We start from the raw sequence: 27,811 nt of genomic DNA on the forward strand, positions 1-27,811 counted from the left end.
AAACTCTGAGTATTTTTCTGCTTTAAAATTTTATTTTACTAAACTCATCTTACGACATTTAACAGAATTAGAATAAAAATAAATAAAATATAAATATTTTTTCTGTCAGCTATTTGAACAAATTTTCTGAGAAGTTTTCGGATATCTTTTCCCAAAAGATTTTGGGTATTTTTTATTCCACGCAAATTTTTCGGAGTTGAACTCCAACTACGATATGTAGATCTTATGAAAACAAACTATAGAAAAATATATCGATTTGTATACGTAAGCGACTTTTCTTTGTCTCCTACTTTTTGGCATTTTTTTCCACAGAAAACTGTTTCAGACAGTCAGCAGAGGCATTGATTTATTCCATCATTGTATTTGCGGCTGCCAGATTCCAAAATGCCTACGAAATCGTTTGCGAAAGAAAGAATTCAGTGGTTGCATTTTTGACACTTTTGGTCTTATACGAGTGCCTCTTCTTCAAGCATTTTTTCTCCAGTGGTATACGTCCATCAAAACGCAAGAGGCGATAAAAACAATTTTTCTATCGTCAAGGGATTTTTTAACTCCTGATTTTTTTTATTTTCTGTGTGGCAACGTCACCGCGAGCTGGCTGGACTGGGTAAAGTCGTTTACGATACCTCTCGATGAAATATGTTCGCATTTAGAATCCAGTGACGACCAGTTTTGGTTGAATATCTGGTGCGAATAAAAGAATAAAGTTTCACCAAACCATATTTTATAGCGTTTTTCTCCCCAAGTAGATTGAAAATTGAAGTTCTAAATTTCAAATACGTATTTTTTACTTTTTTTGTCTTTCAGAATTCTTTTGTCCTACAAACAAACTTAATTGACATATTTATTATATCATAAACTAAATTATCTCTTCTGGAATTTAGCCATTGTTAGAAATAATCGCTAAATTCTAGAATCACTAAACTTATAAATGAAAAGAAAAACCAAACTTTGTACTTTATTCATATATATTATGGAAAAGTATATCGATTTTCCTGTTCATATTATTGGAGTATAATTCTGGAATAAAATTCAATGAAAATGAATTTTTTTATGCTTTGAATACATTACAAACAGTTGATTAAGGATTTAGAAACTAGGAAGTGTTAGATAAGTTTCAATTTTTAGGTATAAATATTTCCGGAATTAAGAAAAATGGTAGCAAAAGTCGTGACTCATTTTCACCTAATTATCGGAAGCTTTTAATATCCCCGTTCATAACTTCGGACTTCAAATAATGCTGATGAATATGTTATTATGTTTTAAAAATAAGTAAATGTGTTCATTTAAAACCACATATCAATTTTTCAGTCTATTTATTACGTTGCATAACTCCAATTTTCCGTACTTCTTAAATCCGTAGAGCAAATAATCCCGATTACTAGTTTTTATCTCAGTGTCATGCGAAATTAAGCTTGCTGTTATTTTATTTACTATATATTCTGTATTTTCCCTTTGCATTCAGTAATGTAAAATTATTTTTGTAATATGCATATTTAAAAGACGCTATTGAATTAAGTAATTTGAAAATCTATAACACGTAAACTGACTATTCTTAAAACTACGCAATCTACAATCAATAAAGAAAAATTAATAAAATAGTCATACATTTTGTTTTCGCGGGAAGAAATATTCTTACGAAATGTACAGGCACGGTAAGATGGCTTCCCCGCAAACCAGGTTTAGGGTTGCCATAAAGGCTGGAAAAGGCAGGGTTGCCACTTTTGGCGATAAAACGCCTATACAGTGACATTTGGCGACAAAATTGGCGATATGTCATAGACGGATGGAGAACCTTTTGGAACGAATTCTTACCGGTTTAGCCCAGAATGTTCTCGAACACAAGCCGAAAGCTATATAAACCCTGGTCCGCAGTCAGTGTGTGTGCCTCGTCTAGAGTGCGAGTTAGTATCAGTATCGAGTTGGTGTCTCGTCTAGTCAGTCAATCCCTGCGAAGTCTATCGAGTTGACAGCCGCGCAGCGAGTGCTGAGTGGGTCGTCGAGTGCACCGAAAGTCTCGTAGTGTATCGCTGTTAGTGCATCGTCGAGAGAGCGTGTTGAGCTCCGGGACTTGTGTCAATGTATATTTTATTTTTACAAAAATTAGTTAAATAGTTTCATTCACCAAAAATTGAGGAATATGGAGGTTTCTCATCCTATGCCCTTAAAAAATTCATTTTACTTTGCATTCGAATATTTGAAAAATACTATTTAATAAAACTACAAATTAATGAAAACATCTTGTTCTTATTGTGATTTATCTCACTTGTCGGACAGTAGCATCAGAACAAGCCCATGGAATTCATCGTGGCAAGAAGTGCAGACTGCACTTGTAGTTGGTAAAAGTCTTGAGCATCTTACAGGTGACAGCACTATTTTGCTCAGTTCCGCCCCCAATTTTGATGGAGAGCATCCCAAGGAGACAGGTCCGAGACGCTTTCCCTACCACAAACTCCCAAGAAGGCTTTCGGTTAGCCGCATGTTTAGAGTGCCCCCATGCCACATAGCCACTCTACATTTACAAACACCCATGCCTTCTCGGGGATTCGAAACCGGGACTTACGATATGGCAGTCTGCGTCACTAACCACTGTCCCGTTTGGGACAGAATACTATGACAGCTGGTTTATTGCTTTTTCAATACTGTTTGTAACATCGTGGAGATCTATTTACCATTGATCAAAGGAACTTAATCGATAAAATGGTGGAAAAAGCTCAGTCTATACGAAAGTACAACTACTGACTGTAATAGGTGAAAGAGAGATGTGTAGTCTTCACATTTAATCCGATAACCAAATAAGTGAGGAAGCAGACCTGAAAAGTTTGTGGACATGAACTAAAATCCGTTCACATGGAGAAAGAGTAAAGCCTGCAACATCCTATCACAGTACTGAATATTTTGCGAGTTACGCCGAAAAACTGGTGGATTCTATGTTGCTCAGGTTCCCAATAGAGAGGATCGATGATTAATCAAGCTCTTGTCGATTGTATAAAATAGAGGAACCGGAAAAAGCAGTTTACACATATTTTACTGTGAACCATAAATTTAATTTTGTTATTCTAATTAAAACCGTTAATCATAATCAAAATTAAGTGAATGAAAACCCACCCAGACGGTATAATAGTTAGGGGAGCCTACTGTGGTAGGCTTGTATGTTTGTAAATGTACAGTGTCTTTGCCGCATGGGGCACTGTAGATACATGGCGAGACGAAAGCCCTCTCGTGTGGTTTGGTGGAAGGAGAGAGGAGTGCGAGATACTCGGATTTCGCCCCTCCCCCGGTGTGCTTTTCCTCAAAATTGGGCTCGGAGTAGAGGTCCAACCTCCTTGAGGCTCTGGCAACCATTCGTCCGTGAAATTTATGGACAAGACACCAACAGCAAGTGAATGAAAAGCGATTCCAGTTTCAGCTTTTACGAATGTCTACTTTGCATTTTGGTACATTCAAAAACGATATCTTTTTAACAGCATATTTTTTCAAGGAGAGAATATTGTGAAACATACCAAAAAAAATAAAATTCATTGTTTACATTGTAATAAATGGTTACTTTTCCAACAACTGGTGTGCAAAAAAACTGTTGGAAGATAGTACAACCCATTTACAGAAAGGAATCCCGTGATCTACCGGTCAGTCATAAATCTTGTGCGTCCAAATTAACGACTTCTATATTTATCTGCTTCAGCTGTAGTTGAGAATACTCCTGATGATTGAATTCAAAGGATAATTCTTGTCTTCTCTAATCACCGTTCATTTACGAAGATTTTTGGAGAATGTAATATAAGTAACCCATTTCTCATAGGTGTTGAAAGCACAAACATTCCTGCCTCGTACGAGATTTGAACCCAATTTTTTTTCTCTTTCTTCAGCGTAAAGCAGGTTTACCTGGCCATCGTACAGTGTGTGCTGTTGAATTTCGATTTCATACACATTTAATATTATTTGTGAAACTTTTAAAAATGTGTTGCAAATGTATAGAGTATACGTATTTTTAAATTAGTTTGAATGTTTGGATAAAATTCTGTCGATCAATATTTGAAACTTTGATTTAATAAATTAAGAAATAGCATTCAAAATCATCAAATACAGGTATTCTAGGTTGAAATGTTTATACGCTTATTCTTAAAACTTGCTGATGTACTTTCTTAAAATGCACATTTTGTTCTGCATTTCAACTAGAGTTATGAACTTTTATGAATTCCAAATTATATCTAAGCAAAATTAGATTTAGATTTTAATTTGAAAATGAAATAATTTTAAGTTTTAGAACTAACAATAAGAAAGCAGTCCACAGATGATAAATCTGGACACTAAGGGAGATGACTAAGAATAGTTAAAACTTTTCTTTGTTGTGCAATTTTTGATAGTGTCTTGTCCTAAGAAAACTTTACTACTTTCTGTTGTTGAATCCTTGAACTTATATCAACAGATATCGACTACATAAAGTCAAATAGAAACACTCCGTTTAAGCTTTTCCCTGTAAGCAAAGGGCACTTTTATAAAATGCAAATTGATTTATTGTCGTAAGTTTGGCAACTCCACTGGAATTAGCTGGTAAATATCCAACCATAAAATTTGAAAACCCGCTGGGTGTTACAGATTTCATTGACCAGCTTAATTTCAACAGAGCAGGTACTGAAAATTTCATTCAGCTTCTAATAGATCAAAAACTGCTACAGAAAACGAAATAAAATGAAATGCAAAATTTATTTTTCCTACTCTGCAACTGATTCTCCCCCCGCCTCCTTTTTAATCAATAAAATATGTCAAACATTTCGCACCGAAAAGACAATTTCTTTGGAGAAAATAGTCTACTTAAATCCTATTTAAATTCAAGAGCTGAAAGCTCAACAAAGACTAGAAGAAACTGGTTGACCTTAATCCTTGAAGATCTATGCAGCGTAAGCAAAATCTTTGAAATACGCACGCGAAAGCGGACAACTTCTTACCTTACTTTCTAAGCCACTTTCGTTACCAGTGATTCATATGCGCTTTTGTTATATATACGAAATATAAACAGAAGGAATAATAAAAAAAAAGAATAACTTTCATCTGGCGAATCCTCTCTCGGAATCCACATTTCTTGTACCCCTTTATTCTCATGGTAAAAGTAGAACATCCAGAGATTTCAACTCATTTCTATTCTGAGTTCTTTTTTTCCTCCCAGTCTCTATTTCGACTTTCTTTTTGTAAACAAACATTTGTGATCCAAAACTTGGAAATCCAGCTAAGTATAAAAAAGCGCAAGGAGTAGAATGTGTAAATGCATAAAAAATCCATTCTTTTTCCTAAGTCAAGTCAATGGATTTAAAGTATTTACGAACAGAGTTGGTGTTAAGAGTCTTCCCAAGTTTTGCTTGAGATAAAAGACTGAACAGATACTTGCAAACTTAAAAAACCGGGTAAGAGTGAGAAAAATACTTTTAGTTTCCAGTTTTCGAGAGAAATATTTCTTTACTTCATATCGATTAGTAATTCTGTACTGCATCGAATTATGGTTTGTGCTTTAAATCAATTCTTATCTGTCTTATTATAAAATATGCATATATTCAAAAACACAAAAGTAGTCTTACGTTTAATATGATCCTAATAATCTGATGATGCAAGGAATCAAAGGTATATGTAACATAAGACTCTTTTGGGAAGCACTTGGTATTCTGAAAGAGCTAACAAGTAGAATTAAATGAATGATCTAAATACCACGATTTAATGTTACAAGTGGGCTGGAACTTGCAACTTAATACATTCTTTGGAATAACCCAAATCGTTCTGTCATTTAGCCATTTGATCACAGAGAACGTTGCTCAAGGTGCATCACTAGGAGCTTACACCAGCGAAAGAAAGGGAGATCCGTTCCAGTTTCTTAGAGACTACTCCGAGGTGACGGATTAAAAGATTATTCCCTACCATCAGCCACTTGACTTGGACTTTGGCTCAATGTTATTTTAAATAATCTCACACTGCATCACTATGAATGTTTTCTATCCGTGATTCGAACATGGGCCAAGGGTACGGTAGGCATTTCCCAGCCACTCTGCCAATGGGACAGCTTTGTGCATATATCATATTTTGAGATTTGATTCGGCAAGCATGCTTTTTTTTAAAGAGAATTTAAGGAGTAAGTGGTAAATTTATATTCAAACATTAGTCTTTCCATATAAGATGAGTATGATTTTCAGCTAGTAATTATTTAATGAATCAAACATGGTCTTAAGATCGGATTGTAGCGCTATTTACTTTCAGCCAAATGCACCTAAATAGCTGCAGTATTTAATTAACTTCGGAACAGTAGCCATCAGAACACACTCTCATTCTTTCTCTTTTCCAGAAGCATTGGTAGCATACATCTTTAATATCTGTCATAAAATGGACATCAATCACTTTGAAAAATTTGATTTATTCGAAAATGCTAATGATTCACTTTACTGTGACATAATATCTTGCGACATATCTCACTTGTCTTACATGCCACAGTAACATCAGCACAAGCCCACGAAATTCATCGTGGCAAGGATTGAAAAACTGCGCCGGTCGTTGGCAAGTGCCTTGAACATTATACAGGCGACAATACGATTGGCTCAGTTCCGCCTCCAGTTTTGATGGAGAGCATTCCGAAGGGATGGGTCCGCGGGTCGCTCACATCTCTTCCCCTACCATCATCGCCTCTCGACAGGACTTTGAGCTCGCCGCATATTTAGAGTGCCTGCATGCCGCACAGACATTATACATTTACTGACATCCGTGCCTTCTCTGGGATTTGGTCCCGGGCCCTTACGGTACGGCAATACTCTTCGAAAAAGAGGAGATGTCATTGGAAGTGTGCCAGGAAAGTTAATTCCTATTTTAGGAGCGAAAATGAGTGTTTATCTTCCCATGTTAAGACTGAGTTTAATAATTTTCATTTTCTAATTTTTGAAAATTTTGTATTCGAGAATTTTATTGTTAGTTCTGTGTTGAAAGAAGATTTTAGGTAATCTCAAAACTCTGATTGAAAAAACTTCAGTAAATTAGTATTTGTTTGAGTCAAGATTTTCGATGCGACCGACTCTTTCCATTGTTTTCGCTCTTCACTAACCGATCCTGATCCTACAGTTCTTTCGATTCTTTCCCCTCTTCGCTCTATATTCTCTGGCCTCTCTAGATTCAAACTGCAGCGAGCGAATGGTTCTGATCCGATCGCATGGAAAAGAGGTCTGCCCGTCTCTACAGTATATACATATACAAATAAACTGTTGGAAGATATAGCTTAAAGTTATACATTCGTAAACACATGAAAGTTTAATTTGTACAAACATTATCAAAGATATCGAGAATAAAATAAGTTCCTGACTTAAATCTAAATCCATTTCAGGCCAACAGGAATCGTACTTGTCGTATGTCGAAGGTTATATTGTACCAGATGCGAATTCTAATTTCATGCTCATGATAACAATTTTCTGCGAAATCGTTTAAAATAAGCGTATAGTTTTCACAAGTAAATGACAGAATTACAGACTTCTGTAAATGTATTCTATATTATGTAATGTAAGATTCTGTACATTTCAGAATTCTGTACATTACAGAATTCTGTAATGATTCAGTTTATTTTTGATAAACAAGTGATATACTTAATATTTCAATTTATTTTTAATAAACAAGTAATATACTTATGTTATATTTTGTGTCTGACATTTCTAAGATTATTCCATTATTTATCAAAGATACTAATTCATTTTAAGTAAGAAGAAATAATGTCACGTGAAGTGCGCGTAGTTGGCTGTATGATTATTCCTGCAGTTAGTTCAGCCTTGCATGTATGAAGCCATTAGTCTCTCTGTTACGACAATTTCAATTATAACTAGGTTAGGAGTTATCTAATTGTGAAGCAATTAAATTAGTTTTACTTATGTGGAGACTGCAAATAGACATATTTACAGTAAGAAGAAGAATTTGTGGAAAATACAACCCGGGCACTTCTCTGTCGCTATCGGCTCCTCTAACTACTATACCGTCTGAGCGACTTTAGGAAACTATTAAATTATCAGATTTAAGCCAGATGTTGTTACCTTGTATATGGCTAAAGTTTCAATCATTTGACCAAATGCGGGAACTGTGAAATTTTTTAAAGCAACAGAAACTTGAGTAACATCAGTATCTCAATTTGAGGTAGAGAAGTGAAGGTGGAAGATTTAAAATTTTCTAAATTATCTAACTTCTCATTCATAGCGAAATGAAAGTGAAACTCAGCAAACTTTATGCCAGGCCTTCGCCGTAATGTTTTCTGCTACAGATTTCTGTTAGGTGATGAATATGTTTCCCGTCTTGCCCTGAATTATTTCCATGGAATATCGGCTTCAAGCGTGCGGCGCACATTCTAACAAATTTACGAAATTTTCCTGTTTTTTAACCACTTAATTATGGTTTATTATTGTTACTTTTGAACATGCACTTCAAGGCCATTTCCTCCAGAATCTTGAGTCATGATGTCTGCGGTCTGAGCAAAAAAGGTCAAATTCTTTAATCCCGTAATTCCTTCATTGCAATGATGCTGAAACACACATGACGATGGTAAAAATGAGAGGCCTATTTTAAAATAGCAGATTATTCAAAACGCCTATTTTAAAATAGCAGATTTATAACGACTTTTTATTTTAATTTATATCGCAATCCATATTGTAATTTATAGCCTACTACTTATTTTGATCATTGGGGTGATAGCAATTTTACTATTATTTTAGTTCATTATGTGAGAAATTATTATCCAAACCACAGGAATATCACAATTAGCTCACAGATAGAAATTGTTATATCCAGATGTTGCTCATGTCCTGATATAGATTAAGTGACTGCTATGCTGAACAATTTAAGCAGAACAGGTAACGACATAAGCCGGAGTGACAAAAAAAACCTATCCTAAAGTTCTGTAACTGCGATGGTAAAGGTATTGTAGAACACCCCAAGACCACTCTACTCAACCAGAAAGGGAAAGTAATTAGTAACCATCTCACACGGCGGAGGTTACCAGATCCAAGTTCAAAGTGTCACTGGTAAGCTGCGATTATCATGCTAGATAGCACGACTTGTTCCGGCTATCATGAAGTAGTGCCTCTAAGGGCGCCTAAGTAAACTAATACTTGACCTGAGACCGCAGTCAGAATAATAGGTGCTGAAGAGTGTGTGAGCAATTGTCACGTGGTCCAATGAGAGCGTTTGATTGGTTGGGTAAAATTTTAACAAAAATATGAACTTTACAATTAAGAGCATAAAATAAAATAATCAAATGCATTAAAGTAAAAATAAATTTTCAAAAATCATTCATAGAAGTAGCTGACAAGCTAAAACATCAGCAGAATTCAACAGGTGAGGGCAGTCGTCGTAAATGTCAAAAATGGAAGGTCACATGATATCAGAGTATTCATAGCAACGTAAGCATGCAGCAAAATAAAATAAATCAGTTAATACCTTTCAGTGTATGAATAGAGATGAGCATGATGATTAAGATATATACAATATTTACAAAATAATGGTCATGTATATGTGATGGCAGTCACTAAGTCGGATACGCTTAGCAAAATCACGTGATACAATCTCTGGTAAGTGCTGTCTAGGTAAATATGATTAAGAATATGTGCAGAAGTAACAAACTTGTGCATCTCAATTAATGACATACAACATAAAATATACATAAGTAAAACCAAGTTCACGAGTCAATGTTTACATATATACTAGGTAAATTTGTAAAAATCATTGAAAAGATGCAAGTACCTGATTGGCGGAGGCGAGTCACTGAGGTGGTCACTCTCCCGCGAACTGTTCGTAGTGAGTACTGCTTGAAAAAGTCCTAAATACACTCATGTCCATAAATTAAGGATAATTCGGAGTCGCGAGGAAATCGAACTCTAAAATAAATATATCACCTGTAAAATCACTACGCACATCTTCAAGAATCATATGCAAATTTCAGGAAGTAATCAAATGACACCTAAGTTACGTCACAATGACGATAGTGTAAGAGAGTGATATATAAGGAATACAGGCAAAGAATTAAAATTGTTCGCAGGTGCTTTAGAAGCATTTCAGTGCAATAACCGAATAGTTATGACACAAAGGACACATTTGGATGATTTTTTACGTGGTAGAATTATCGAGCGTCTGGAAAGTTGGCGTACCTAACTGGAAGTATCAGACGAACTTGGAATTGCCCAGAGTGTCATCTCCAGGCTTTGGCAACGATTCCAAGATGATGATAATGTGAGTAGACGTTACAGCACAGGTCGCCCCAGAGTTACAACGCCGAATGAGGACTGGTATTTGGTAGTTACTGCCAAAAAAAAAAAAAAAAAAAAAACAGGCGGAGCACAGCCTCAGACCTGTCTCGTCATCTCTCCTCAGCCACTGGTACGACAATTTCAAGGCAGATCGTGTACAGACGCTTAGGGCAGATTGGTCTATATGCTCGTAGACCTGTCAGATGCGTTCCACTTACTGCAACTCACTGTCGCCTGCGGTTAGCCTGGAGTAGAGAGCATGCATTGTGGACACCGCAACAGTGGGCTTGTGTGATGTTTTCTGACGAGTCCAGGTTTAGCTTGCAGTCTGATTCTCTCCGGACTGTCATATGGAGAGATCCAGGTACCCAATATCACCAAGAAAACATCATTGAACGACACCGTTACGGTGGTGCAGGAGTGCTCGTTTGGGGTGGAATTATTATGGGTTCCAGAACTGACTTGCATGTTCAAATTGGAACCATGACAAGCCAAATCTATCGGAACGTCATTCTGGAACAACATGTACGTTTGTTTCGGGGCGCCATGGGCGCACAATTTGTGTTTATGGATGACAACGCCCGTCCTCACCGTGCAAACATCGTAAACGAATGCCTTCAGTCGGAGGATATCACCCGTATGGACTGGCCAGCATTCTATCCGGACTTGAATCCAGTAGAGCACGTGTGGGACATGCTTGGCCGACGAGTTGCAGCCCGCAACCTCTTCCTACATGTCTACCGGAACTTCGGAGAGCTTTTTGAGTGTTGTAATATCCCCCAAGATCAGATCGATAATTTGATACTCAGCATGCCTAGGCGTTGTGCGGACTGTATTGCTTCGTTTGGGAGACGCACAGTGTATTAACAATCATACCAACCATGTAATATTGGTTTTTTGTAAATAGGTTTTTTTTTTTTTTTGTAATTTGCTCCAGGGAGAAAAAATCGCTAATTTTTTAATAATATCAAACATATAGGATCTTTTTTTGCTCTTTACCTTTTGTTTAATAAATAAGTCAAATTTGTTTTGCTTCTAACTCTTCCTTTGCCTGATTTTGCATTATCCTTAATTTATGGGCATGATTGTAGTTAAAAATTAATTGCAAAAAGCGGGTGTTTAATACATAAAAAAAATATGTTGGAAGGTTACCAGATATTGAGAATCCCCATTTTAAAGCACTTTAGATTTATGCAATGAGCGTTGGTAGTAATGGATTGTTTATTATGCGGCATATAAATGGAGCTCCTTACAGTGAGCCCTTCAATAGACAAGCCATTTTCATCATCATCCGAACAGATCTGACCGCTTCTAAACTGATGATTAGAAGCTAAACTCATCTGGAAATCACTTAATGTTACTATCCAGATTGTAGCCGTTTATAAAATCGACATCAATGGAAAGTTAAACATTAACATCACGTTTGGAAGTGCCGCCTTTCACCACAAGGCATATGTGGCAGATATTTCCAGAGACTTGTATACTCGGATTAGACTTTCTATCTGAGTATACTAAGAAAATACAATTTTTTTCTTGAATTTTCAAAGTAATTAACTGCATTTTTCCAACCTAGGGCATGTCCAACCAATAACAATTTTGTTACTTAGAATTTGTGTTTCTTGGATCCATAGATGTAAACAGAAATTTCTAGTACCGCATAATGTAACATCATATTAAAGTGTTACAGTCCAAAACGAAGGCCTATCAAAGCTTTGACCACTATCAACCTATCGAGGAGCGTCATCCGATCCAGAAAACGCTTCGGAAATTAAAGACTGGAGACGCCCTGATGTCAGTCAACTGAGACGTTTCCTGGGGTTTTGAACTAGTATGAAAGATTTACGAAGGCTTTTCGTCCATTATAAGACCCCTTCATAGACTGACAAAGAGAAAGCAAACGTTTATGTGGACAAAATATGAGGATGCATTTAACAAACTGAAGTAGTCCTTAACATCTGCTCCAATCCTGACGTACCCTTATCTCAACAAACCATTCGATGGAGATCCTTGCAATATGACCATCGAGACACAGGAGCCAATGTTACCATCATTCGTAAAGATTTAGCTAAACAGCTTGAAGATAAACTCATTTGGACGTCATCTTGCGTTACCCATCAGACTGTGTGTGGTGGTGAAACCACAACTGATGGAAAGTTAAAATTAAACTTCACATTTGGAAATGTCATCTACCATCACACGGCATATGTAGCGAATATTACAGATCCTTACATACTCGAATTGGACTTTATAAGGAAATACAATTTTTCCTTGGACTTCAGAAACAACAAACTGCTTCTGAGGACATAACTATCCTTCATCAGAAGGAATACTCTGACACCTTGTCTGTAAGACCCTGCTCAGAAAGTTGCTGATTTCATACTAGGGTCGAAGAGAAACATGAGCTGCTTAAACACGTCGCACGGTAAATTAGAACATCAACATCGACTGATCCAGATCCCTTGACTGACAAAGAAGTCAGGAAAAGCTAGCTGGAAGATAACGACATTAAACCCATAGTTCAATTAATGGAGTCTTTAAGCAGAAAAACCTACCTGGCGGACATTTCGATCTACAGTCTTACGGGCTTATTGGGCTCTCTGGGGCTTACTCCATATTCAAAACGGCTTCTTGTACCGGAAATTCGAATACGCTGTGACATCCTGGGACATCTGTTTTTATCTGCTGACAGCAAAAAGTGCATCCGCATCATCAAATTTTACTTTACGAAGTGGTATGAAGCGTATCCCGTCCCAGATCAGGAGGCTGTCACGGTAGCAGATGTAATGATACAACACTGGATTTCTAGGTTTCGAATGCCTCTCATGTTACATTCTGATCAAGGAGGTAATTTTATTTCGGCAGTAATTAAAGAACTCTAGGCAAAACCAAACGGCACCTTTACATCCAGAGTCAGATGACATGCTTGAGTAGTTTAATCGAACCATCCTTTATGAACTCTTGGTGATGGTTTCTAAAAACCAATAGGACTGAGACCAGAAGTTATTTCTGCTCTTACTGGAATATCCCAGTGCTATCCACGAGACTATCGGCTATTGCACATCCCAGATGCTCTTCGTGACCTTCGTTTACTTTGTGATCTGTTGTTTGGATGCTCTCTGGATAAGCCTTTATTTTCTGAGGAGTACATTTAGCTTCTCCAGCCACAGTTTGAGATGATGCCCAGTTTTGAATGAGAGCGAATCAACTGGGTGACGGAGAAGATGAAGACCCGATATGACTCAAGAGCCAGAGGACATCGACTCAACTTAGGGGACTAGTTGTGGTTATGGAATCTGATTCGACAAAATAGACCTTTCTACTAAAATACAGTCACACTGCAACTGCCCTTACATGGCTCTAAACGGGCCTAACGGGCAATGTCGTAATTCAGATCTGTAAGTCATCAAATTAAGTCTAGAGATGTTGATTAAGACAAGTTAGGCCTTATTATGGGCATAGAATGTAGTCCCCATAGTGTATATAACGTTTTATTGGGCCATTGTCGTATATGTAATTAAATTTGCAAATTCATGCATTTATTTATTGATTTTTATTTTACTAATGGTATCTTGTTTATTGAATTTATTATTATTTTAGTGCTGCATTTAGAACTTTGTTATTGATTTCTTTATTTGCAAGCATGTATCATGTCCAGGATTTGTACTGGCCGGGACCTGCAGTCATTGAAGCTCAAATGTTACGAATTTTGTGTTTAGTGTTTACCTAAGTAATTTTAGTGCATTTATATGCAAATTGTAGAATCGCTTGTATAATATAACATGAAATGCCTGAGAAAGCGAAGCATCTCCGAGGTACAGGGGCTTATCTCGTCAAATGAACGAGACAGAGTTAAGCTTGCGACGGTTTTGGAGACTAATATTTGCCTCCAAATTTCGCGTAAAACCGCCAAGCTTGACGTCTGTTTTAAGACCTTTTGGTTTCATCTCTGTGTAACTGCAACTGTATCGGGTTCTATGTAACTGTAACTGTATTCAGCCCTATGTAACTGTATGAATACCGTAATTTCATAAAATGGAAGCTAATGGAAATGTTTCTGGCTGACAGGAAAAAACTATATGAGACCGGGAAAAACATTAGTTTCAGTTTAGTTCAGAGTACAGAGTTCAGATCATTGAGAGATCAGCATGCGAGCTTTCGCTTTGCATTGCTGTGTTCAACATTCTTAGTAATTTGAAGTGGCAACGACTGATTGTGATCAGTCATACAGAAAAGAGCGTATGAATACGTTTTTGTGAAAAGTTCAAGCACTTTAATTTTGAGGGGGATAAAATTTCATTCGGCTATCATCGGCTGCATGTAATCCATTGTGAACCCGTAAGCACATAACACACTGATAATCTCACCGGTTTCGAGTCTTAATTAACGGAATAGTTGTATGGGCGATTTAGGGGTTTTCGCCGAATATATAGTGAATATATGACAGTTTTCCTTAAAACTTCCTCTCTGAAAGCATCCCTAACCCTAGGCTTGTAGCTTCAATATGCTTTTTCTCACTTAATTAACTAACTAACATTTCATAATATGTGATCATGAAAGCTCGCGTAATACTTACTACCTCTTTTGTTGTACTCTAAAATTCAGAACTTTTCGTCATATTTTCCACAGAAAAAGTTCTTGGAAATCTATTTAAAAATTTTAACCAGAAAAATTAGACGATTTAAAATTATTAAATTTAAATTTATTATGGATGCTCTCTGTATCTTCACAAGTTTTTAAAATCTAATTTTAGATGTCATAATTCAAGAGCGAAATCTAGAGAGCTAATTTCGAAAACAAGACTTCCATGAAGCATTTTTACATTAAATGCAAATGAAAGTGGGAAGAAAAGAGTTAATTTTTTTTATTCAAATATTCTAGATATTTATTTTTAGGAAACACTATATGAACCTTATCATTTCTGTGGGAATGTTGCATTAAAATTTAAAGAGCATTTGTGTAAGTTTTGGTGCACAACATTGAACCAATGAATCAAATAATGTCTGTCACTCTGAACTTTTGTACAGTCAGTCACCATTAAATTTATCAGCAATCAAATTTACAATGTCTTATTAGGAAAATAAAAATTAAATATTGTTGTTTTAATTAATTTATTTTTTTATGTTTACAAGCGGTTACACATCTTTATAAGCAGGATATAGGATATTTTTGTAGGTTAGTACTACCAAACACACTCTCATATTTTTCTTCAATACAATGTACACTGACACATGATATGTACGTAAGTCAAAATATCTCATAACTCAAAAATAACACCATTCTCATTACTTGAAGGAACTATCGCCACTGGCATTCAGGTAACACAAATTCCATCATTAATTATTTTCCACTGTATTACTTAAGTCTTCTACAGGGAAGGCTAAGGTTTGAAAGCGAACTACAGACTTTAAAATCAATCATTCTTTTACCATATAATCACAGTTACTCGTTTCACAAGACCTCAAGATAACTTAAAAGCTGAAGGTTACTTTTGTATGTATGTATACATATATACATAGAATACATAATATACGTACATTTTGTTTATACTGTAGAGAACATTAGATTTTTCGAAGCTGGAAATATGATAAATCAGCCCCCGCCCTGGACGAGTATCGAATCATGCACCTTCTTGTAGCTTTTAACCAATTGTACTTACTGCTACTTAGTCCACATTAGCATTCAGGGGGGGTACGATAATTTCTTACATTCTCTTTTCCTTAAAGAACGACTGGAGAAGGGTACGAAATTCAGTCTCCAAATCCAGGTGGTGATGAACTATTGTCCAACTCATTTCAGTTTGAACACTACAGTAGGGACATTATGTTTTTGCAGCAGAGCACATGGACATTCAGCTAGGTCTCCTCCAGGATTCAAACCATGTAGCTTAAAATTACTAAGCAGAAATGTTTCTATTTACTCTACAACAGCACTCATGAAGGAGTATGGTTACTCGCTCCATCGCTCCTTAGACCATCGCTCCTTAGACCATCTCTAGACCATCTCTTTAAGTCCTTCAGACCATCTCTTGAAGTATTCTCCATCAAAATTGGAGTGGAGCTGCACATTCAGAACGGTAGGAACATACTTGAATGTCCAGTCGTTAATTTTTGATGTTCCGTTCATTTGTACCGGAACTTTAATCTGATAATTCTGCATAATATGAGAGGATTACCTGACGAAATACGTATAGAACTAAGTATTAATTTCTTTGTTTATCCTGGAAGGTTCCACTCCTTAATTAACTTAATTTCTTGACCCTAGCTGAAAATGTCAGTCAGTGTATCGCCTTATCTAATGAAAGTAATAACTGAGTCAAAGCAAAAAGGTTTAAACCACCAATTAAAAAAAAAAAAAAAAAAAAAAAACATCTTAACAGATGCACAGTTTGTGCTTATCTAAATCTCCAAAGCTTGCGGAAATTTGGATAACCTAGAAAGCAAACTAAAATTAAAAGTAAAATAAATGTTGGAGATTTACTGTATAAACTCTTAACAATCGTTGAGCTAAATGTTCACGTAATTCGGCTAGCAAAACGGCTAACACCAGATAAGGTAAATTTCAGTTATGGACAAGGCAATAGTCACTAGAGTCACTAATTTCCAAGTATTCTGTTCCTATATGCATACATCTCATTCACATCCTGGTGAGAGCTAGCGAAAAGTACTAGCAGTGGCTGTAGAATCAACTAAAAAGATAATGGGTTAGTTAACATAAACATTGTACAGCGCAGCATAATTATCATTGGTTTATGAAAGTTTTGAAATACATCATTGACGAAAAAAGGCTAATGTTTAGAATATAAATGAAGAAAATATTAAAATATTAAATACCTTTTGTCTGCAACTTCAAGACTGTTAGCATAGATTCTACTCCGGTAAGCGATAACTCTTCATACCTATGTATTGGTTTGAAGCAAATCTGAATATTTTTTAATATGTTTATGCCAAAAATATGCATTATTACAATGCAATGGAAAGGCTACATGCGAAACCTCTCTTGAATAGTAAACAAAATTCGTCGTCTTTGCCAGCATTTCCCTGCGAAAATTTATTTTAATATGCTGCTAAAATATATTACGCTCAAAGGATCTAAAACCAAATATAACGATAAGTTTTATAGCTGGTTTAAATGTTTTTAGGAATAAAGGTTCAGGGTGGTTCTGTTATTGTAATCACAAGTATTTTTCCACGAAATAAACTTCGCGAATTAAACAAAATATGTTCCAAACAATATGTCAAAAACGAACTGCAAAAAGTGTGCAGGAGGTTTGAGATAATTTCGAAATTTATATTCGTATAAGGTTTCTTTTCAATGAGAGTTATCCCCTCCCCCACACACTGCCTCCAGATGTTTTGCTGAGTAGAATTTTCTTTGTTTCTTTTGCTTTTATTCTTTTTAATTTTTTAAAGTGAACTCTGAGGCATTTAATGTTATTTTGAGCTATTTAGTATATTCTTGAGCAAATTAAGTACACTCACCTATTAATCAGCTATTTAAGTTAATAACGATCTCGAAAAAAAGTGAAATTGTAAAAACTAATACATGCAAAGAGTTTAAATTTTGTCAAGAGAAATTAAAAAATTAAAAAATAAAGAAATATATTGACATATTACAACAACATAAAACATTATACTACGTTATATGAAATGGCAAAGCACAGGAATGTTATTTACTTAAGAGAACGATGATTTCATAGAAGACTTTTCTAACGGAAGCAGGCTCGTATTTACGTTACATATCGGAAAAACCATGAAAACCGACTATGCAGCCAACTAGTTTGTTCTCTTGAGTTCGAAGCCAAAGCAAACTGCCAGAAATCAAATGTCTTACCGCTCAGCCAATGGTGCGGATCAGTTCACTTTGTTAATACATTGCAACATCGAAAAGCACTAAATAAAAGCATTAATATAAGGCATTAAATAGAAAAATTAAAAAACAAAACGCTAAATAAAATTATGACTACGCACGAAATAAAAACTTTAGCACACGTACTGTAGCAAGTGGCGTTATTCACTATACTTCCTTGATCGGTACAGTAGTTAGCGTTACTGGCTGTCGTCTGAATCCTGAAGAAGTGTGTGTGTGTGTGTGTGTGTGTGTGTGTGTGATTATGGCAAAGCCTCGAGGGCTATCTGCCTAAGATGAGGGATGCCTTCGTGGAGGACTTTCTAAGGGAAACTGGCTCGTATACACACATGGGGAAAACCACGAAAACGCCCATGCAGCCAGCCCGTTCGCAGGATTCGAACGAATCCTGAAGAAGGGCTGGATGTTATAAGAGTATAATATGTTTTTTTTTTTTTTTTTTTTTTTTTTTTTATGGAAGCGCTTAAAGTTCGCAGTGAGACGAAAGTCTCTCGAGTGGTTTGATCGTAAAATAAGAGAAGTGAGGTACCCTTGGATCCGTCCAGTGGGGTACTCTCTTTCAAAATAAGGAAAGAGCTTGGCAACGTCGTATTCTCGCTTATAAAAAGCCCACGGCCGATGCCAATGATAAATATAATCCTGCGCTTATCGAAACGATAAGAATTCGTTGACCTTGTTCTGATAACTCATTCAAGCAACTCACAACAACATCAACATTGAAAATTTTTAAATGCTTAGTTTGTGAACCGGAAAAAAATACTTATAGAAAGCCCTTTCCGTTGGCTTGACGCTTGTTAAAAATTCTTGGAAAGTGGATTAATCTAATTAATAGTCATTTAACCATCATTATTGAGAGCCTCAGCCAGAGCAGACTACACTGGTCGCTCGATTTTACACACTGGTCGATCGATCAGAGAGGGGAGACAATATACAGTTCCTAAGCCTTATGAGGGAATCGAACTTTTTTTTTTTTATGTAGGGCACTAGTCATTTAAGGCTTTGGCCTCTTCTAAGTCAGAAGAAGTTGTCATTTTATTATGTAGTCACATAATAGGCGGCCACCATTATGGCCTATGAAGAGAGAGACAATTTACACCCATACCCTCTCCGTTATTGGAGCCCCGGCACTTCAGTACGGGAAAGTGGTATCACTAACCACTTTCCTGTTTGGGTGGTAGAGAATCGAACTCACATCCCCGGTTTCGGACTAACCATTAACTTCTTCTAACCTCAGAACCGTATAGGGTGCTTATAAAAAATTAAAAAGCTAGGTTATGGTCTAGACAAAACTTAAATGAAACATGTAACAGACCTATTTAAGTGTAATTGAACTATTTTATTCACGCCATGAACTCATGAACTGTAACCGAACTATTTTATTTAAATGCCATCTCGTGGCGATATGAAAAAACGTCAGTCGACCTCCAGCCGCCATGACGATAGTTTACTATGTTATGTTATTCAAATGTTTGATGTTCCATTTCGTTTATGTTTCATTTTTATGTAGATTTCTTTTGTTTGTAACCGTTCCTGTGTGCTCTGTTAATAAATCCGTTTAAAGCTAGCCGGCATTAGTGTCTATTGAGGAACGGCTACATCACAAACATTAATTTTAAGTATACTGATTTACACAGAAGCTTGCAATGTTGTGGCATGGTAGATCAGTCGGCTGCCTTTGCCTTAGGCCTGATCTAATTCTCGGAGAAATACATAGATGCTTACTAAGATCTTTGCAGCATAGGGAAACTTCAATTGTTATTTTATAAGGTATTTCTCCCGCCTTTTTAGTGTAGTGGTCAGCACACTCGGCGGGTATTCGAGAGGTCCGTGGTTCGCGTCCCGGCGAGGGCATTGCTCATTTTTCATATTTCTTGCTTTAAAATACCTAATGCGTCTATAATGGTTCGAGTCCCGGCGAGGGCATAGTTCATTTTTTCATTTCTTTCAGCATCAAAACAACCTTGTCTCTATAATCTTGTCGAAAGCTTTTAAGAGGCTGGTTGAAGGGGAAAAGGTTAGGAATACACTCACATCTGTCTGCTGTTTAGTAAATCTGAAACGGAGCTGGGCAAATTCTTACTATCACCTACAACATGTTCAAGACCAGATGCAAGCAAAATCGTGCCAACGTCAGACGTAGCCCTTGGGCCTTGCGTTCTCTCATGTGAACGTCTGGCGTGAGTCTTGCTAAAATTCGTGGATTTGATTTGGTATTACTTTCGAGAACTGGGATAAGTCAGAACACGCAACACAGGAGCCTGAAAAATGTATAATAAGAAAAACAGTAAATATGCTAAGGATAAGAAAATGTATGGAAATTTGCGTGACGATTTTTGATTAGTTTTTGAAGAAAGCCTAAGGACTTGCTGCCAAATTGAAAAACACAAATAACAGAAACAGAAAATTTTAGCTCAATTTTACAAGAAAAGTCGTTTATAAAAGAAAAAAATAAATTATAAGATTTGCAAAATGACTTATATAAACAATATTTAATCACAAACAAATGAAATGAGACAAATATATATCTTCAAGCCTATATGTTACATGGTAAAATCTGTACCTTTGTTAGGTTACTATTATGTTGCATTAACCAGTTATTTATAATGCCATCCTTTATTCTAGCTTTTTCTTTTCATTTTCTGACCAGAATTGTAAATCAGTTAGACAGTATTTAAGCCAATATTTTCAAATTGAAAGACAGAGCATGTTTCTGCCTCTCAAGGCCAGTTACTAGGTTTCGTCGGCTTTGCGTTATTGCTCCGACATTTAATTGTAATAAGAAGGTCTGAGCTAACTTCGAATATAAAATCACTTAAGAAATAGGCTTAGTTTAACTCTTGAATATGACTGTTACTTTAAGTTTTATCAGCACAAGTGATGGCTCATTTATCAAGCACGAGACTTGCATTTTTCTCTCAAGTTTTGATTTAATAAAAAGGTTATTTTAACCTTTTTAAGTCTCTGTCAGCTTCAGACACGGCGATGATTCGCTTCAAGTCTGTTCGGAGTTTAATGATAGTTTATATTACCAAGGAAAGTTAAACACTGTAGAAAAATTCGCGACATAACACTTTAACAAAAATGTCCAGAATTAATTCCTCACATTGTACGTAAAAATTTTAAAGCACTTTTCTATCGGTTGGAAGTTTAAATACTTACTAGATCGTCTGGGGAAATAAGTATATTTATTTCACTAGACGATGATTATAACTGCGTGAAATCATAGTTGTGAAGATGCAATTTGGCAAAACTTTTTCTCTCTAATTTCCGGTCCCCTCCCCCATTTCCTGCTGGATATTCTGAAGTTAGAAAAGCGAGTTCATTTTTCGTAACATGCTGTAGTAGGTAAATTTGGCTAATGTATTTTTATTATGCTGATGACTTCGAAAACAGATTATTATCAAAGGATTATCACTGAAAACGGCATTTTTAATTCATCTTTTAAATTAAACTATACATGATATGGATAATTAAATATGGGTGTGAGTACTCCTTAATAATCTCTACCGTTATGTTATGTTTTTAATAATATATGTGATTGATGTGATTTGTAAAGCAGCTAACTTATGTAATTTTTAAAGCGTCTGATTTAACACTGTGAGCACAACAACCATCACGCTTCTAAGCTTTCCATAGCTATTGATGTCAAGTTAACAGAAATGACCACAAAGTTCGGTCCCGCAGTTCGCCATTCATTGCTAGCAAAGGTCAGATGAGGTTTATACACATCAGTACAGTAAAATTCACATATCATTCACAAAGAGAAAATTTTAACAGATACTATTATGTTTGTAAGTACAATTTGTAATGAAATTCAATTTAAATGTACAATACATTAAATTACTGGATAAATTCCCTGCAGTCTCAAAGAGTTGATTAGTAAGAAGTACTTTAGAAGAATAAAATGTTAAAGTAAGTTACAACTTAAATGCTATGAATTTTAATGTTAGAAACAACTGTGATGAAGTCTATATAAAAGTTTGTTTTGGTTACTTTTATAATTTTATTTATGTATGCCCACAGAAACATGTACAAGTTGGTTACCCAAGAATATGGTATAAACGACTCCTTACACGATTCAAAGTACGAATTAGGTTATTTTATCATTGTCATGAGATATAAATTAGTATTTACAGCAAAGTTTAGCCACAATCCCTTAAGGGTGTAAATTAAGTAAAATAAAACCGAAGATAAAAATGCAAGCATACAGTACTGTTAACGTAACATAATCCTACAGAATAAATTATAACAAAAGGTTGGAAAGTAAATTAAGTAGAAATACAGAATATTTACTTTTAAAATAAATTGACCTGGGCCGGGACGAGGAAGAGGCAGGTGAGGCACTATCTCAGGTGAACAAATAAAAGGACCGCCAAATTAGCTATTCGATCAAAAATTCAGAAATTTATTTTCAAAATTATGATTTTTAAGTTTTCATTTCGGAATATATCAGTGAATATTAAAAGAATTTTGTGTTATAAACAATCCAGCTAAAAAAAAAGGATAATGCATTTTTGAAAAATGTAAAATTTCAGCTTTAAAGATGAATATATCATCAGAATTTGAAGAGAAACCAAAAGTTAATAAATCAAATTGTGAGGAATCAAAATTGATATAAATTGTAGTTTTTCAAAAAAATAATATTTTTGTAGAAATTAAAGAAGTGTTCGACGTTTAAATTTCACAGTTTAAATGGTGATACGAAAAGTTAAATGAAATCTCTTCCGAATTTCAATTTCTAACTGGTGAACAATTAATGTTATTAGATTTAAGTAATTTAAAGGCAGAGCTTATAACTTGGCACTTAAACATCGGAATGATACGAACTCTGAAGGAATTTATTCAGAAATATCTAGTTTTAAAAACCATGCTATTTCAATAATTCCGGACACAAAAGCAGCTACAAGCTTAGAACTTTTAAAAATAATTCACGATTATAATTTAGTTCAGTCCTATCCGAATTTGGAAGCAGCGTTACGAATTTTTTAACGCTGCCAATTACTGTAGCTAACGGCGAAAGAAACTTTATCAAACTTAAAATAATAAAGAACTGTGTAATATCTTCACTAGGCCAAGGAAAACCTTCACACATGGCCATTCTCTCTATAGAACGTAAGTTAAGTAGTCAAACAGATTTTGAAAAAAATATTGATGATTTTGCTTCTTTAATAGCAAGAAAAATTAAATTATAATAATGCTTGAAAAGTTTATGCCATAAGGTTTTATGCCATAAGGTTTTGAGCAGATGTTTTATTTATACTACACTGCCGGCCACCATAAATGCAACACCCTGAAGGAAGCATGCAAATTAGCATGAAATTTACAACATGCATTAGCGGAGGTGAGATAGGCAAATGATTAGAATTTCAGGCAGACGCACATCATGCGCGCCTGTGGCGCCACTTCAAAGCGCTATTTAAGACTTTGAGATTTTGACGATTTCAAGTTCGGCAATTGTGTTTTTCTTGTGGTTTTTCAAAAAAAAAAAAAAAAAAAAAAAAAAAAACGATCAAATATGCTTTCTAGTAAACATCGATCATCGTTTGATCAAGTATCCGAGTACGACAGAGGAAGGATTCTTTGCTGCCTACCGAGAGTGTGGATTATCTTTCAAGGAAATCGGTAGTCGTGTTGGACGAAACCAAACAACTGTAATGAGAATATGTGACCCTTGGATGCAGGAGGGTACAACGGACCGACATGTTTGATCGCATCCACCTCAGTGCACCACTTCACGTGATGACAGGAATATTGTTCGCATGGCAGTGACAGATCGCTCAATCACATCACGAACCATAGCACAGCACATTCAGTCTGAAACGCATCATCGAGTGTCTGCGCGTACCATTCGAAGCCGTTTACAACAGAGTGGTCTGTTTGCAAGATGTCCATTGCTTCGTCCAACCAAAGACGTGTCCGCCGCTAATGGTGCGATGAAAGAAGGATGTGGACGGCAGAATGGAATGAATTGTCTTTATTGACGAGTCACACTTCTGTCTGCAACACCACGACGGTCGGATTCAAGTTTGGAGACACCGTAGAGAGAGGATGCTGAAAAGCTGCCTTATGCACCTCCACACTGGTCCTGCACCGGGTATTATGGTATGGGGCGGCATTGGATATCACTCTGGCACTCCTCTAATACGCATTGCCGGTACTTTAAACAGCTAGCGCTACATCTCAGAGGTGTTTGAGCCAGTTGTCCTTCCTTAACTTCAGGGCTTTCCCACAGCCATATTTCAACAGAATAATGTGCGACCACACGTGGCGCGCATTGTTCAAGAGTTCTTCGTTAATCGCCAGATTGAATTGCTTCCCTGGCCGGCTCGCTCTCCGGATCTTTCGCCGATAGAAAACATGTGGTCCATGGTTGCTGAACGATTGACCCAGATTACATACCAAGCTGCCACACCAGATCAAATTTGGCAACGTGGGGAAACTGCTTGATCTGCTGTACCCCAAGAATACATCCAAAGTCTCTTTGAATCAATACCGAGGCGTGTGGCAGCGGTGATTTCCAACAATGGCGGCTACTCTGGCTACTGGTTCTGGAAGGAACCACACTTCGCAGAAGTCTATAAATTTAATCATTTGATACTTTGTCAACATGTTATCTACTAAATAAATTTTGTTGTGATATCTCTTGTCTTTCTTGTTGTTGCAATTTGGTTGGCTAGCAGTGTACTTAATATTATTTGCCATTTTTCAAAAAGCATATTTTTAATGTTTTCCATTTAAAAATTGTTAATGATTACATATGTTTCACTTTGTGGAATATGCAAAGTTTTAATTAAACATTACTGCAAGAGTGCTTGCCTGTAACCTCTTTGGTCTGTCTAATGATGCATTTGGACTGATCATAAAATCAGTGGTTTCAAAGATATACATAAGCATTCGTGCACACCTCAAATATCGTCTTAATTTTTTGCTTTTCTATCAGACCATTATGAAGGAATGTAATCCTACGTTAAAAAATATTATTAATTTTAATGATGAAAGTACGTGCCATTATTATTATTAACCAGAGATGTTTGGAATGTCCCTATGTGAAATACTCGGGGTAGGCAAATTATTTACTAGACGCTCAAAAAACATTTTTATAATTTTTAAGGGAACTTGGTACTATTTGAATAATTTTTTTATTTGGAAACTTTCATTTATTTTTGTGAATATCATATATGTTATTGTGACAAAATGATCTGAAGCTGAGAAATTTGTTGAGATCAGAACAATTTTTGTTGGTAATTTTTTAAACTTAAAATTTTTGAAGAAAAATTTCATAATTAAAGTACCTTTTTTCTTCTAAAAGTTTCAATAATTTTAGCCCAGTTCTTTTATTAAATTTATTAGTATGTTCTTCAAAACCTTTGTTGTGATAGTCAATTTAAGTGGTTTTAATTAATTAGAACTAATTGAAAAGTTCAGTTATTGAAAAGTTCGGCTACACGAGGATTATTTTATTTAATAAATGTATTATTTAGTTTTCATGAAGTGGGTTTTGTAAGCAAAGTCTAAACTCTGTTCTTCACATATTCTTATTGCGTAACGTGGGCGAGACAATGGCATCTGGTCAAATTTCTGCGTAAAATTGTGATTTAAAAATACTTAAGATTATTGCTGGTATTTGAAACTTACACTGCTCAAGCAGAAAATAATTAGCTTTCTTATGAGTCTACTTTTATTAAGATACATTTATTAGATTTGGAGTTATGCCCAATTAATTGTCTAAATTCTATTAATCTCGTTAAAATTTCTCTGGGTGTTGAAATCGCTAGTTTTTGGATAGTTTACGTGACAAGCTCCTATTTCTTGTCCAGCGGAGGGGTGAATTGCGCGTGAAAAGGTGTTGTTGCTTTTTCAGGATCAACTTGGCGGGTGGGGGGATGACACGTGAACTTATTTGAACTACTGAGGAAGAAGTGGAATTTTGTACTATGTTCCTCGTTTTGAAGAGTTTTTTCTGCAAATTGGGGGTTTCAAAATTGGTAGAATTTTTAGGAATGTGCGGCTCTTTGGATTAAAACCAAGCTGCAGCCCTCTGAAAGCTCTTTTCCTATTTCACGTAACTGTATTTATTTCTTCGCGGCTGATTTTGCTCACGCCCGGTAAAAGATTGAAGATGGTAGAAATAACGTAATGCAGCTTCTACAATATTTTCCTTCTACGGTTTCTTCAATAACGTTTGCCTTGCACTAATAATTTCACCGCACGGCCATCTTCTTGCTAACCAGCGTATAGTTGTTTCTCCACTCCTAAATATAATTTGCTTCTTCCTACAACGAATTGCCAAAAAGAGTCCGGTTAAAATATTCAAGTGGCTTTCCAAACCATGTCATCTCTTCGGTTTTTTGGTTTTTCTCCAGTTTGGGCCATTCTTCGTATTTTTCGCTCATGGATAAGTTCTTCGTGTGGCGGCTGATGATGAGTGTCTCCGTTTCGTCAACTTGCAAGTGTGCAAGCTTTGCAGTTTGTCCTGTAAAAAGAAAACTCCTGTCAATTTCTATTCAGGCTTCACCTACAGCTGTCTTTATTATCATCAGTTCATCCAAAAAGATAGGACTCTAGTTATATTCACCCATTTTACTCGGAATTGTATCGATAGTTACTGGTCTCTTCAAAGTGGAATTTGCAGCAGTGCGCAGACTCCCGGATTGTTAAGTCAGATAAGTTTTTCTACTTCCTTAATTAGGTTAATTTATAACTCTGGAAATCGATGACTAAATTTTAAAGGGAAAAAAATTTAAGTTAAAGGAAAGGGAGTTAAAATATTTAACATTTAAAATGAATTTTATTAATCACGATTATTTGCAATAATGTTTGAAACAAGTCCTTAACTAAAACCCGGATTCGATGCACGACCACATTTCCTGTATATGTGCAATATTTATCTTTAGGATAGGAATGCCCGGGTGATGAAGTTATTTTCTTAATAGGGAAGTAGTGCAATACTAAATTGTCTACCTTTTCTGTGTTTGTTTAATTAGTTACTTGTGTATAATCGTTTAAAAATAGTTTCTGCTTAATTATTTGGGCTACGGTGGTTTGATTACCCCTCCGGTTAGTTTTGGGCTCGTAAAAAATTGAGATAAGTGCAATAAAAATATTTTTATAGATGTACCGATTACCTGTTGTTATACAAAATAATAGCATTTGGTATTGTAATTGTAACTCAATAGCATTTTAAAAACTCCATTAAGTATTAGAATGTGAGTGATTGTTATCTAAATTACTGGTTTATATTAATGTTTTTAATATTTTATTGAATTTCTCAACTACCTGGAAAGTAGCGAAAGTACCTAACTTGTATCTGTTTTGCATATATTAGCTATAAATATAATTCACAAGGTAATTTAAAAATTAATATGTGTGGACTGAATTTATGTATATTTTAAATTGTGTGTGTATGACTCTTACTGGCCTCGCCGAGTTGTTCAAACAAAAAAGAAATGTCACAACGCAGCTTAGTTTCATACGTTGGGTTAAATCTTCGTAGTGTTTCTTTACAGTTTACCACTCTGAATCTCACTCATACCCAATGTTGCGGGGTACCCTTATCTTTCCCTGAATATTTAATTTTAAATTATTTACATTTCCTATTGTTACTGCTTGAGTTGGTTTGATTTAACCACTAGTTATTTAACTTGTCAGTGCCGGTTTACACGGTATCTAACATTTAGTGTCATGTGTATTTGGTATGGAAC

This window comes from Stegodyphus dumicola, chromosome 10 (genome assembly GCF_044657685.1).
Source record: "Stegodyphus dumicola isolate Sdum_Otavi_A_Nest chromosome 10, ASM4465768v1".
Taxonomy (NCBI): domain Eukaryota; kingdom Metazoa; phylum Arthropoda; class Arachnida; order Araneae; family Eresidae; genus Stegodyphus; species Stegodyphus dumicola.